Raw genomic sequence first — 12,672 nt, 5'->3', positions numbered from 1 at the left:
CCAGCTGCTCCTTCCACAACCATTGCTTTTTAACCAGCTGCTCCTTCCACAACCATTGCTTTTTAACCAGCTGCTCCTTCCACAACCATTGCTTTTTAACCAGCTGCTCCTTCCACAACCATTGCTTTTTAACCAGCTGCTCCTTCCACAACCATTGCTTTTTAACCAGCTGCTCCTTCCACAACCATTGCTTTTTAACCAGCTGCTCCTTCCACAACCATTGCTTTTTAACCAGCTGCTCCTTCCACAACCATTGCTTTTTAACCAGCTGTCCCTTCCACAACCATTGCTTTTTAACCAGCTGCTCCTTCCACAACCATTGCTTTTTAACCAGCTGCTCCTTCCACAACCATTGCTTTTTAACCAGCTGTCCCTTCCACAACCATTGCTTTTTAACCAGCTGCTCCTTCCACAACCATTGCTTTTTAACCAGCTGTCCCTTCCACAACCATTGCTTTTTAACCAGCTGTCCCTTCCACAACCATTGCTTTTTAACCAGCTGCTCCTTCCACAACCATTGCTTTTTAACCAGCTGCTCCTTCCACAACCATTGCTTTTTAACCAGCTGCTCCTTCCACAACCATTGCTTTTTAACCAGCTGCTCCTTCCACAACCATTGCTTTTTAACCAGCTGCTCCTTCCACAACCATTGCTTTTTAACCAGCTGTCCCTTCCACAACCATTGCTTTTTAACCAGCTGTCCCTTCCACAACCATTGCTTTTTCACCAGCTGCTCCTTCCACAACCATTGCTTTTTAACCAGCTGCTCCTTCCACAACCATTGCTTTTTAACCAGCTGCCCCTTCCACAACCATTGCTTTTTAACCAGCTGTCCCTTCCACAACCATTGCTTTTTAACCAGCTGCTCCTTCCACAACCATTGCTTTTTAACCAGCTGTCCCTTCCACAACCATTGCTTTTTAACCAGCTGCCCCTTCCACAACCATTGCTTTTTAACCAGCTGTCCCTTCCACAACCATTGCTTTTTAACCAGCTGTCCCTTCCACAACCATTGCTTTTTAACCAGCTGCTCCTTCCACAACCATTGCTTTTTAACCAGCTGTCCCTTCCACAACCATTGCTTTTTAACCAGCTGCTCCTTCCACAACCATTGCTTTTTAACCAGCTGCTCCTTCCACAACCATTGCTTTTTAACCAGCTGTCCCTTCCACAACCATTGCTTTTTAACCAGCTGCTCCTTCCACAACCATTGCTTTTTAACCAGCTGCTCCTTCCACAACCATTGCTTTTTAACCAGCTCTCCCTTCCACAACCATTGCTTTTTAACCAGCTGCTCCTTCCACAACCATTGCTTTTTAACCAGCTGCTCCTTCCACAACCATTGCTTTTTAACCAGCTGTCCCTTCCACAACCATTGCTTTTTAACCAGCTGCTCCTTCCACAACCATTGCTTTTTAACCAGCTGCTCCTTCCACAACCATTGCTTTTTAACCAGCTGCTCCTTCCACAACCATTGCTTTTTAACCAGCTGCTCCTTCCACAACCATTGCTTTTTAACCAGCTGCTCCTTCCACAACCATTGCTTTTTAACCAGCTGCTCCTTCCACAACCATTGCTTTTTAACCAGCTGTCCCTTCCACAACCATTGCTTTTTAACCAGCTGCTCCTTCCACAGCCATTGCTTTTTAACCAGCTGCTCCTTCCACAACCATTGCTTTTTAACCAGCTGCTCCTTCCACAACCATTGCTTTTTAACCAGCTGCTCCTTCCACAGCCATTGCTTTTTAACCAGCTGCTCCTTCCACAACCATTGCTTTTTAACCAGCTGTCCCTTCCACAACCATTGCTTTTTAACCAGCTGTCCCTTCCACAACCATTGCTTTTTAACCAGCTGTCCCTTCCACAACCATTGCTTTTTAACTAGCTGCTGCTTCCACAACCATTGCTTTTTAACCAGCTGTCCCTTCCACAACCATTGCTTTTTAACCAGCTGCTCCTTCCACAACCATTGCTTTTTAACCAGCTGTCCCTTCCACAACCATTGCTTTTTAACCAGCTGCTGCTTCCACAACCATTGCTTTTTAACCAGCTGTCCCTTCCACAACCATTGCTTTTTAACCAGCTGTCCCTTCCACAACCATTGCTTTTTAACCAGCTGCTCCTTCCACAACCATTGCTTTTTAACCAGCTGCTCCTTCCACAGCCATTGCTTTTTAACCAGCTGTCCCTTCCACAACCATTGCTTTTTAACCAGCTGCTCCTTCCACAACCATTGCTTTTTAACCAGCTGCTCCTTCCACAACCATTGCTTTTTAACCAGCTGCTCCTTCCACAACCATTGCTTTTTAACCAGCTGCTCCCTTCCACAACCATTGCTTTTTAACCAGCTGCTCCTTCCACAACCATTGCTTTTTAACCAGCTGCTCCTTCCACAACCATTGCTTTTTAACCAGCTGTCCCTTCCACAACCATTGCTTTTTAACCTGCTGCTCCTTCCACAACCATTGCTTTTTAACCAGCTGCTCCTTCCACAACCATTGCTTTTTAACCTGCTGCTCCTTCCACAACCATTGCTTTTTAACCAGCTGCTCCTTCCACAACCATTGCTTTTTAACCAGCTGCTCCTTCCACAACCATTGCTTTTTAACCTGCTGCTCATTCCACAACCATTGCTTTTTAACCAGCTGTCCCTTCCACAACCATTGCTTTTTAACCAGCTGCTCCTTCCACAACCATTGCTTTTTAACCAGCTGTCCCTTCCACAACCATTGCTTTTTAACCTGCTGCTCCTTCCACAACCATTGCTTTTTAACCAGCTGCTCCTTCCACAACCATTGCTTTTTAACCAGCTGCTCCTTCCACAACCATTGCTTTTTAACCTGCTGCTCATTCCACAACCATTGCTTTTTAACCAGCTGTTCCTTCCACAACCATTGTTTTTTAACCAGCTGCTCCTTCCACAACCATTGCTTTTTAACCAGCTGCTCCTTCCACAACCATTGCTTTTTAACCAGCTGCTCCTTCCACAACCATTGCTTTTTAACCAGCTGCCCCTTCCACAACCATTGCTTTTTAACCAGCTGCTCCTTCCACAACCATTGCTTTTTAACCAGCTGTCCCTTCCACAACCATTGCTTTTTAACCAGCTGTCCCTTCCACAACCATTGCTTTTAAACCAGCTGCTCCTTCCACAACCATTGCTTTTTAACCAGCTGCTCCTTCCACAACCATTGCTTTTTAACCAGCTGCTCCTTCCACAACCATTGCTTTTTAACCAGCTGCTCCTTCCACAACCATGCAGAACACAACTGCATTCTTTGTCAGAAAGGCGCCTGGATTGAGCTTTGCACCATGGGGTTAGTGCTCCCTCACAGCGCCAGGGATCCTGGTTCGAATCCGACCTTGGGTCACTCCATGTGTGGAGTCCGCACGTTCTCCCAGTGTCTGCATGGGTTTCCTCCAGGTGCTCCACTTTCCTCCCACAGTCCAAAGATGTGCAGGTTAGGTGCATTGGCCGTGCTAAAAATTGCCCGTTATTGTCAGGGAGACTATCAGGGTGGATGCGTAGGGTTACGGAAATAGGGCCTGGGTGGGGTTGTGGTCAGTACAGACTCATCATAAATTGTATCATAGAAACCCAACAGTGCAAAAGAGTCCATTCGGCCCATCGAGTCTGCACCAACAACAATCCCACCCAGGCCCTATCCCCATAACCCCACATAATTACCCCACCAACACCTCGAACCGACACATTCCGGAACACGAAGGGGAAATTTAGCCTATAATTCACCCCACTGACAGCCTGAATAAATTGCAATTATATTGTATCTTTAATGTAATGAAACAGACCGGAATGAAAAACATGAAACTTATTTCTGATCTGAATTTCTCATCACAATGAAACACTATTTTCATTGAAAATTGGGGATGAAGTGGAAATGATCGAGAGCTTCAGGTTTCTAGGTGTCCAGATCACCAACAACCTGCCCTGATCCCCCCACACCGATGCAAAAGTTAAGAAAACCCACCGGTGCCTCTACTTTCTCAGGAGGCTAAGGAAATTTGACATGTCAGCTCCGACTCTCACCAACTTTTACAGATGAACCACAGAAAGCATTCTTTCTGGTTGTATCACAGCTTGGTCTGGCTTCTGCTCTGTCCAAGGCTGCAAGAAACTATAAAGGGTTGTGAACGAAGCCTAGTCCATCACTCAAACCAGCCTCCCATCCATTGACTCTGTCTACACTTCCCGCTGCCTCGGGAAAAGCAGCCGGCATAATCATGGACCCCACACACCCCGGACATTATCTCTTCCACCTTCTTCTGTCGGGAAAAAGATACAAAAGTCTGGGGTCACGTACCGACCGAATCAAGAACAGCTTCTTCCCTGCTGCCGTCAGACTTTTGAATAAACCTATCTTATATTCAGGTAGCCGCATACAACACATAATAAATATATTATATAATACTTTATTATTATGTTAAGTTGATCCTTCTCTACACACTAGCCATGACTGTAACACTACATTCTGCACTCTCTCCTTTCCTTCTCTATGAATGGTATGCTTTGTCCGTGTAGCGCGCAAGAAACAGTGTTTTTCACTGTATACTAACACATGTGACAATAATAAATCAAATCAAATCCAATCATTGCTCCTTCTCAGCGCCAGCATTGCAGTGTGTTGTTTGTTTTCTCACCTGTAATTGATTACTCTAATAGGTTGCTCTGCCGAGTCTCAGGAGTGTTTCTGCTGTTTATTAAAGAGAAGACCTTCAGTGTGAGACCTCAGTAAATGGCCATGGTTTATGCCATAGGCAGACACCATCGCTTCTCTCAGAAAACACACTGATCCACTATCGGTCAAGCTGGAGCCAGTTACTATCCTATTCTCGCTGCCATTGGAGTTCCTGGTAGGTGATTGCAACCGATTAAAATATATTTATTCGTGTCACAAGCGGGCTTACATGAACACTACAAGGAAGTTACTGTGAAAATCCCCCAGTCACCACACTCCGGTTCCTGTTCGTGTACACTGAGGGAAAATTTAGCATGGCCAATGCACCTAACCAGCACGTCTTTCAGACTGTGGGAGGAAACCAGAGGAAACCCACGCAGACATGGGGAGAACATGCAGACTCCACACAGGCAGTGACACAAGCCGGGAACCGAACTCGGGTCCCTCGCTCTGTGAGGCAGCAGTGCTAACCACTCCGTCACCGCTACACCCTAAATAGATTGGAAATAACGTCTGCTATGAGGAGGCTTCCTCCCACCACCTCCTAACTTTGGAGAGAGTGAAGTTGCTTCCCCGCAGCAGAATACCTGGGCTGGTGGAACGGCAGTGGTTCCCTCCTGACCAGAGGGACGGCTCACGGGACCACAGACCCGACCAGCGTCTATAGCTGCTGAGGTGTGATGAGGGGTTGCCAGCGATTCGTCGTTGCTGGAATATTATTGTTCAACTTTGTCAATCGGGGTATAGATTACAAAAACGTAGAGGTCTTGATGGAGTTGTATAGAGCGTTGGTTTGGCCACAGCTGGAGCACTGTGTGCAGTTCTGGTCGACACATTATAGGAAGGATGTGATTGCACTGGAGGTGGTCCAGAGGAGATTCACCAAGATGCTGCCTGGGACGGAACATTTAAGTTATGAAGAGTGGTTGGATTGGTTTGCTTTGTTTTCTCTGGAGCAGAGAAGACCTGATCGAGGTGTACAAGATTATGAAGGACATTGACAGGATAGAGAGGGAGCAGCTGTTCCCCTTAGCTGAAGGGTCAGTTACGTGGAGGCAAAATTTAAAAATGAGGTGTGGGAGATTTAGGTGGTATATTATGGACAGTCTTATTAAAATTCCAGTTGGTGAGAATAGTCTTAAAAGCACTTTCATAGATAGAACATAGAACAGTACAGCACAGAACAGGCCCTTCGGCCCACGATGTTGTGCCGAACTTTATCTGAAACCAAGATCATAGAATCCCTGCAGTGCAGAAGGAGGTTATTTGGCCCATCGAGTCCGCACTGACCACATTCCCAACCAGGCCCTATCCCCATAACCCCACATATTTACCCTGCTACCCCCCTGCTAATTTCTTGTCAATTATCTCTTACAGATGTTGATCGATCAAATTCCAGAAATAATACTCAAGGCAAAACTGCTATCACAATATTCAAGGCAAACCACATGAATTCTGACACTCTTCAACTGCACTGTGGAAAACCAAAATATTCAGAAACAGGGGTGTATTTTGAAACATAAATCTTTCTTGGTTTCTGGAAGGACACTTCAAGTTTTACAACTTCACTCAGCAAAGTGCTAGTCACAGAATATCTCCTCACGCAGCCTATATCGAGTCACAGAGCAATACAGCATGGAAACAGGCCCTTCGGCCCAAACAGTCCATGCTGACCATGGTGCCCTCCCAGTTGGTCCCAATTGCCCGCGTTCGGTCCATATCCCTCTAATCCTTTCCCTCTCTCCAAATGCTTTTTAAATGTTGGTACTGAACTTGCCTCAACCACTTTCCCTGGCAGCTCATTCCATACACACACCACCCTCCGTTTGAAGAAGTTGCCCCTCAGCTCCGTTTGAAATCTTTCCCCTCTCACCTCTATATATAATCATATAACTCAGCTCAGTGACTTTCCTTACATATCCTCCTTCCCTCCCATCTCCCATTTCATTGTCTCTCGCACCTCTTTGAACTCCACTGTTCCAAGATATTAAGATCGTCCAGTTTCGATCAGGAATGGCTGCCTCCCACTTCGGGTCAAACAAAATGTACTAAGGTCCCCTCATTACTGATGAAACCTTTCCAAGTGATAAGAATCTTTTTATCTATGATTCGATGAAAATCCGGCAGAGTATCTGGAGTATTGTGTCCAGTTTTGGTCTCTTTATTTGAGGAAGGATGTTGCTGCATGGGAGGCAGTTCAGAGGAGGTTCACCAGCTTGATTCTGGGGGTGAGAGGATTGACGTATGAGGAGAGATTAATCACTTTGGGCTTGTACTCACTGGGGTTCAGAGGGATGAGAGGGGATCTGATGGAGGTATATAAAATTTTAAAAGGGATTGATAAAGTAACTGAAGACCAAATGTTTCCTCTTATGGGGCAATCTCGAACAAGAGGTCACAGGTACAGGTTGAGAGGCGATAGATTTAAAACTGAGATGAGGAGGAACTACTTCTCGCAGAGGGTGGTGAGTTTGTGGAACTCGCTGCCCCAGAGCGCGGGGGAGTCTGAATCATTGAATGGTTTCAGGAAGGAGATGGATATATTTCTAATAAAAAAGGGATTAGGGGGATATGGGGAACAGGTGGGGAGGTGGATTTGAGACCAGGGAAGAGATCAGCCATGATCTGATTGAATGGCGGAGCAGGCTCGAAGGGCTGAATTTGCCGACTTCTGCTCTTAATTCCTGTTCCTATGTTATCGAGTCATAGAACATAGAACATAGAAAGCCACAGCACAAACAGGCCCTTCGGCCCACAAGTTGCGCCGATCACATCCCCACCTCTAGGCCTATCTATAGCCCTCAATCCCATTAAATCCCATGTACTCATCCAGAAGTCTCTTAAAAGACCCCAACGAGTTTGCCTCCACCACCACCGACGTCAGCCGATTCCACTCACCCACCACCCTCTGAGTGAAAAACTTACCCCTGACATCCCCCCTGTACCTACCCCCCAGCACCTTAAACCTGTGTCCTCTCGTAGCAACCATTTCAGCCCTTGGAAATAGCCTCTGAGAGTCCACCCTATCCAGACCCCTCAACATCTTGTAAACCTCTATCAGGTCACCTCTCATCCTTCGTCTCTCCAGGGAGAAGAGACCAAGCTCCCTCAACCTATCCTCATAAGGCATGCCCCCCAATCCAGGCAACATCCTTGTAAATCTCCTCTGCACCCTTTCAATGGCTTCAACATCTTTCCTGTAATGAGGTGACCAGAACTGCGCGCAGTACTCCAAGTGGGGTCTAACCAGGGTCCTATAAAGCTGCAGCATTATCTCCCGACTCCTAAACTCAATCCCTCGATTAATGAAGGCTAGTACGCCATACGCCTTCTTGACCGCATCCTCCACCTGCGAGGCCGATTTAAGAGTCCTATGGACCCGGACCCCAAGGTCCTTCTGATCCTCTACACTGCTAAGAATGGTACCCTTCATTTTATACTGCTGCTCCATCCCATTGGATCTGCCAAAATGGATCACTACACACTTATCCGGGTTGAAGTCCATCTGCCACTTCTCCGCCCAGTCTTGCATTCTATCTATGTCTCGCTGCAACTTCTGACATCCCTCCAAACTATCCACAACACCACCTACCTTGGTGTCGTCAGCAAACTTACCAACCCATCCCTCCACTTTCTCATCCAGGTCATTTATGAAAATGACAAACAGCAAGGGTCCCAGAACAGATCCCTGGGGCACTCCACTGGTCACTGACCTCCATGCAGAGAAAGACCCCTCCACAGCCACTCTCTGCCTTCTGCAGGCAAGCCAGTTCTGGATCCACAAGGCAACAGCCCCTTGGATCCCATGCCCTCTCACTTTCTCAAGAAGTCTTGCATGGGGGACCTTATCGAACGCTTTGCTGAAGTCCATATAGACCACATCCACCGCTCTTCCTTCGTCAATGTGCTTGGTCACATTTTCAAAGAACTCAACCAGGCTCGTAAGGCACGACCTGCCCCTGACAAAGCCGTGCTGACTACTTTTGATCATACTAAACTTCTCTAGATGATCATAAATCCTGTCTCTCAGGATCCTCTCCATCAACTTACCAACCACTGAGGTTAGACTCACCGGTCGGTAATTTCCCGGGCTGTCCCTGTTCCCTTTCTTGAATATAGGGACCACATCCGCAATCCTCCAATCCTCCGGAACCTCTCCCGTCTCCATCGACGATGCAAAGATCATCGCCAAAGGCTCCGCAATCTCCTCCCTCGCCTCCCACAGTAACCTGGGGTACATCCCATCCGGTCCCGGCGACTTACCAACCTTGATGCCATTCAATAGTTCCAACACATCCTCTTTCTTTATGTCCACATGCTCGATCCTTTCTGTCCTCCGCAATCCAGCAGTACAACCACCCAGATCCCTTTCCACCGTGAATACCGAGGTAAAGTATTCATTAAGCAGCTCCGCCATTTCTAACGGTTCCGCACAAACTTTTCCCCCTTCACCTTTTAAGGGTCCTATGCCTTCACATCTCATCCTTTTACTCTTGACATATTTGTAGAAAGCCTTGGGATTCTCCTTAATCTTACCCGCCAAGGTCTTCTCATGACCCCTTCTCGCTCTCCTAATTTCCTTCTTAAGCTCCTTCCTACATCGCGTATACTCCTCTAAATCCTTAACACCTCCTAGCTCTCTGAACCTTCTGTACGCCTCTCTTTTCTTATTCACCAGGTTCATCACAAGCTTCGTGCACCACGGTTCCCGTACCCTACCAACACCCCCCTGTCTCATCGGAACGTTGTCATGCAGAGCTCCAGACAAACATTCCTTGAAAATCCTCCACTTTCCTTCGGTACTTTTCCCCAAGAATGCCTCCTTCCAATTTACCCGTCTAATTTCCTCCCTGATGACACTGTATTTCCCTTTACTCCAGAGAAACACTTTCCTAGCCTGCCTGACCCTATCTCTTTCCAATGCTATCGTGAAGGAGATAGAATTATGATCGCTATCCCCAAGATGCTCACCCACCGAGAGATCCTCCACCTGTCCAGGTTCATTAGCCAGCACCAGATCAAGAACAGCCTCTCCTCTAGTAGGCTTATCCACATACTGTGTCAGGAAACTCTCCTGGACACACCTAACAAACTCCTCTCCATCCAAACCCCTAGCCCTAGGGATATTCCAATCTATGTTTGGGAAATTAAAATCTCCCATCACGACAACTCTGTTATTCCTACATCTCTCCAGGATCTGTTTCCCCATCTGCTCCTCAACATCTCTGTTACTATTGGGCGGCCTATAGAAAACACCCAGCAAAGTTACCGACCCCTTCCTGTTCCTAACCTCCACCCACAGAGATTCCGTAGTCAGTCCCTCCACGGCGTCCACCTTCTCTACAGCCGTGACACTATCCCTGATCAACAGTGCCACTCCCCCCCCTCTCTTGCCTCCCTCCCTGTCCTTCCTGAAACATCTAAAACCCGGCACCTGAAGCACCCAGTCCTGTCCCTGAGACATCCAAGTCTCCGTAATGGCCACCACATCACAATTCGAAGCAGCAATCCACGCTCCAAGCTCATCCACTTTATTCACTACACTCCTGGCATTAAAATAGACACATCTCAGACCTTCAGCCTGAGCACTTCCCTTCTCCCTCGCTCGTCTAACCTCCCTCTTACCCTGTCTACGAGGTTTACAGCATGGAAACAGGCCCTTCGGCCCAACCTGTCCGTGCCGCCCAGTTTTTACCTTTCAGCTCGTCCCAATTGCCCACATTTGGCCCATATCTCTCTATACCCATCGTACCCATGGAACTGACTAAACGCTTTTTAAAATACAAAATTGTACCCCCCTCTCCTACTGCCTCTGGCAGCTTGTTCCAGACACTCACCACACTCTATGTGAAAGAATTCCCCCTCTGGACCCTTCTGAATCTTTATTTTGAGGATTCTGTATTCTGCATCTGTTTTCACAGTGGAACACGTCATTTCCATAGCAGGAATAGAGGATAACCAATGGACTTACTCATAAGAGCAAGGAGCTCTCAGTATCTGGAGTGGAAGTATAAGTATAAGTCGAGGGATTTAAACCATATAACATCGCCAAAACTTAAAGCCGACTTTCGTGCACTGAAATAGATAACTGCTGATATAGTAAATGTGCTGTTTTTATTAGTGTCACAAGTAGGCTGACATTAACACTGGAATGTAGTTACTGTGAAAATCCCCTAGTCCAAGCCAGGAATCGAACCCGGGTCCCTGGCACTGTGAGGCAGCAGTGCTAACCACTGTACCACCGTGCTGCCCATTTCAGTTCACCACTCAAAGAACAAAGAACAGTGCAGCACAGGAACAGGCCCTTCGGCCCTCCAAGCCTGCGCCGATCGTAATGCCTGCCTAAACTAAAACCGTATGCACTTACAGAATCCGTATCCTTCCATTCCCATTCTATTCATGTATTCATCGAGATGCCCCTTAAATGCCGCTATCGTACCTGCTCCCACCACCTCCTCGGGCAGCGCGTTCCAGCCATTCACCACCCTCTGTGTAAAAAACTTGCCTCACAGATCTCCTCTGATCTTTTCCCCACGCACCTTAAACCTATGGCCCCTAGTACTTGACTTTTCTACCCTAGGAAAGAGCCTCTGACTATCCACTCTGTCTATGCCACTCTTGGACAAGGTGTGGAGACAATATTTACAAATCACTGCAGCCTGTAGGGAGATTGAACTCACATCATTGGTAGTATACTGAATCACACCCTTGTCATGTAGGCAAGTGAGTTCACCGCCCTCCACGATGGGGCCAGTTGATGTCATAGATTTGGATTACAACAATCCCATAGCATGCAGCACAAAGAGTCGAGGTGTCCGATTGTGGCTCAGGTTGTCAGCCTGGATTGGATAGATAATTCGTCAGCAGGCACGGAACAGTGAGTCGGGATACTGAAGCACATTCAGGCTGGTTGGCTGTAACTTACGAAATATTGCAAAAATTTGTATTGGGGATGTAGCTGTTTATGTTTTTTTATTATTTGTTCGTGGTACATGGGCGTCGCTGGCTGGGCCAACATTTATTGCCCATCCCTACTTGCTCGAGGGCAGTTGAGAGTCCACCACATTGCTGCGGCTCTGGAGTCACATGTGAGCCAGACCGGGTCCGCACGGCAGATTTCCTTCCCTGAAGGACATTAGTGAACCAGATGGGCTTTTCCGACAGTCGACAATGGTTTCATGGTCATCAGTGGATTCTTAATTCCAGATATTTTTTATTGCATTCAAATTCCATCGTCTGTCGTGGCGGGATTCGAACCCGGGTCCCTGGAACATTAGCTGAGTTTCTGGATTAATAGTCTGGCGATAATACCACTTGGCCAATATATGTCAACAAAGTAACTGAAGATGCTGGGAGTAAGCTACCAGATTTCCAATATGATTCTAAACTAATTGTGAATTAAAGCTATGAGGAGGATTCAAAGGGGCTGCACAGAGATATAGACAAAATAACAGAATGGGGAACAAGTTGGCAGATGGAGGAATAAATTAAATTATTTAATTTTGTGATGATTTGTTTTGATTTGATTTGATTCTTGTCACATGTATTAGTATACAGTGAAAGGTATTGTTTCTTGCACGCTATACAGACAATGCATATTGCACAGTGGTGAGCAGCACAATGGCATGGTGGTTAGCACTGCTGCGTCACAGCTCCAGAGAACTGGGGTTGATTCCCGGCTTGGGCCATTGTCTGTGTGGAGTTTTCACATTCTCCCTGTGTCTGCGTGGGTTTCCTCCGGGTCTGGTTTCCTCCCAAAATCCAAAGGTGGGCGGGTTAGGTGCATTGGCAATGATAAATTGCCCCTTAGTGTCCTGGGATATGTAGGTTAGAGGGATTAGCAGGGTAAATATTTGGGACGATGGGGATAGGACCCGGGTGGGATTGTTGTCAATGCAGACTCGATGGGCCGAATGGCCTCTTTCTTCACTGTCGGGTTTCTATGATTCCAGGGAAAGGAGAGGGTGCTGAATGT

Source organism: Mustelus asterias, unplaced genomic scaffold, assembly GCF_964213995.1.
Source record: "Mustelus asterias unplaced genomic scaffold, sMusAst1.hap1.1 HAP1_SCAFFOLD_783, whole genome shotgun sequence".
In the NCBI taxonomy this organism is placed as follows: domain Eukaryota; kingdom Metazoa; phylum Chordata; class Chondrichthyes; order Carcharhiniformes; family Triakidae; genus Mustelus; species Mustelus asterias.
The sequence above is the reverse complement of the archived record's forward strand: the minus strand, read 5'-3'. Positions refer to the sequence as shown.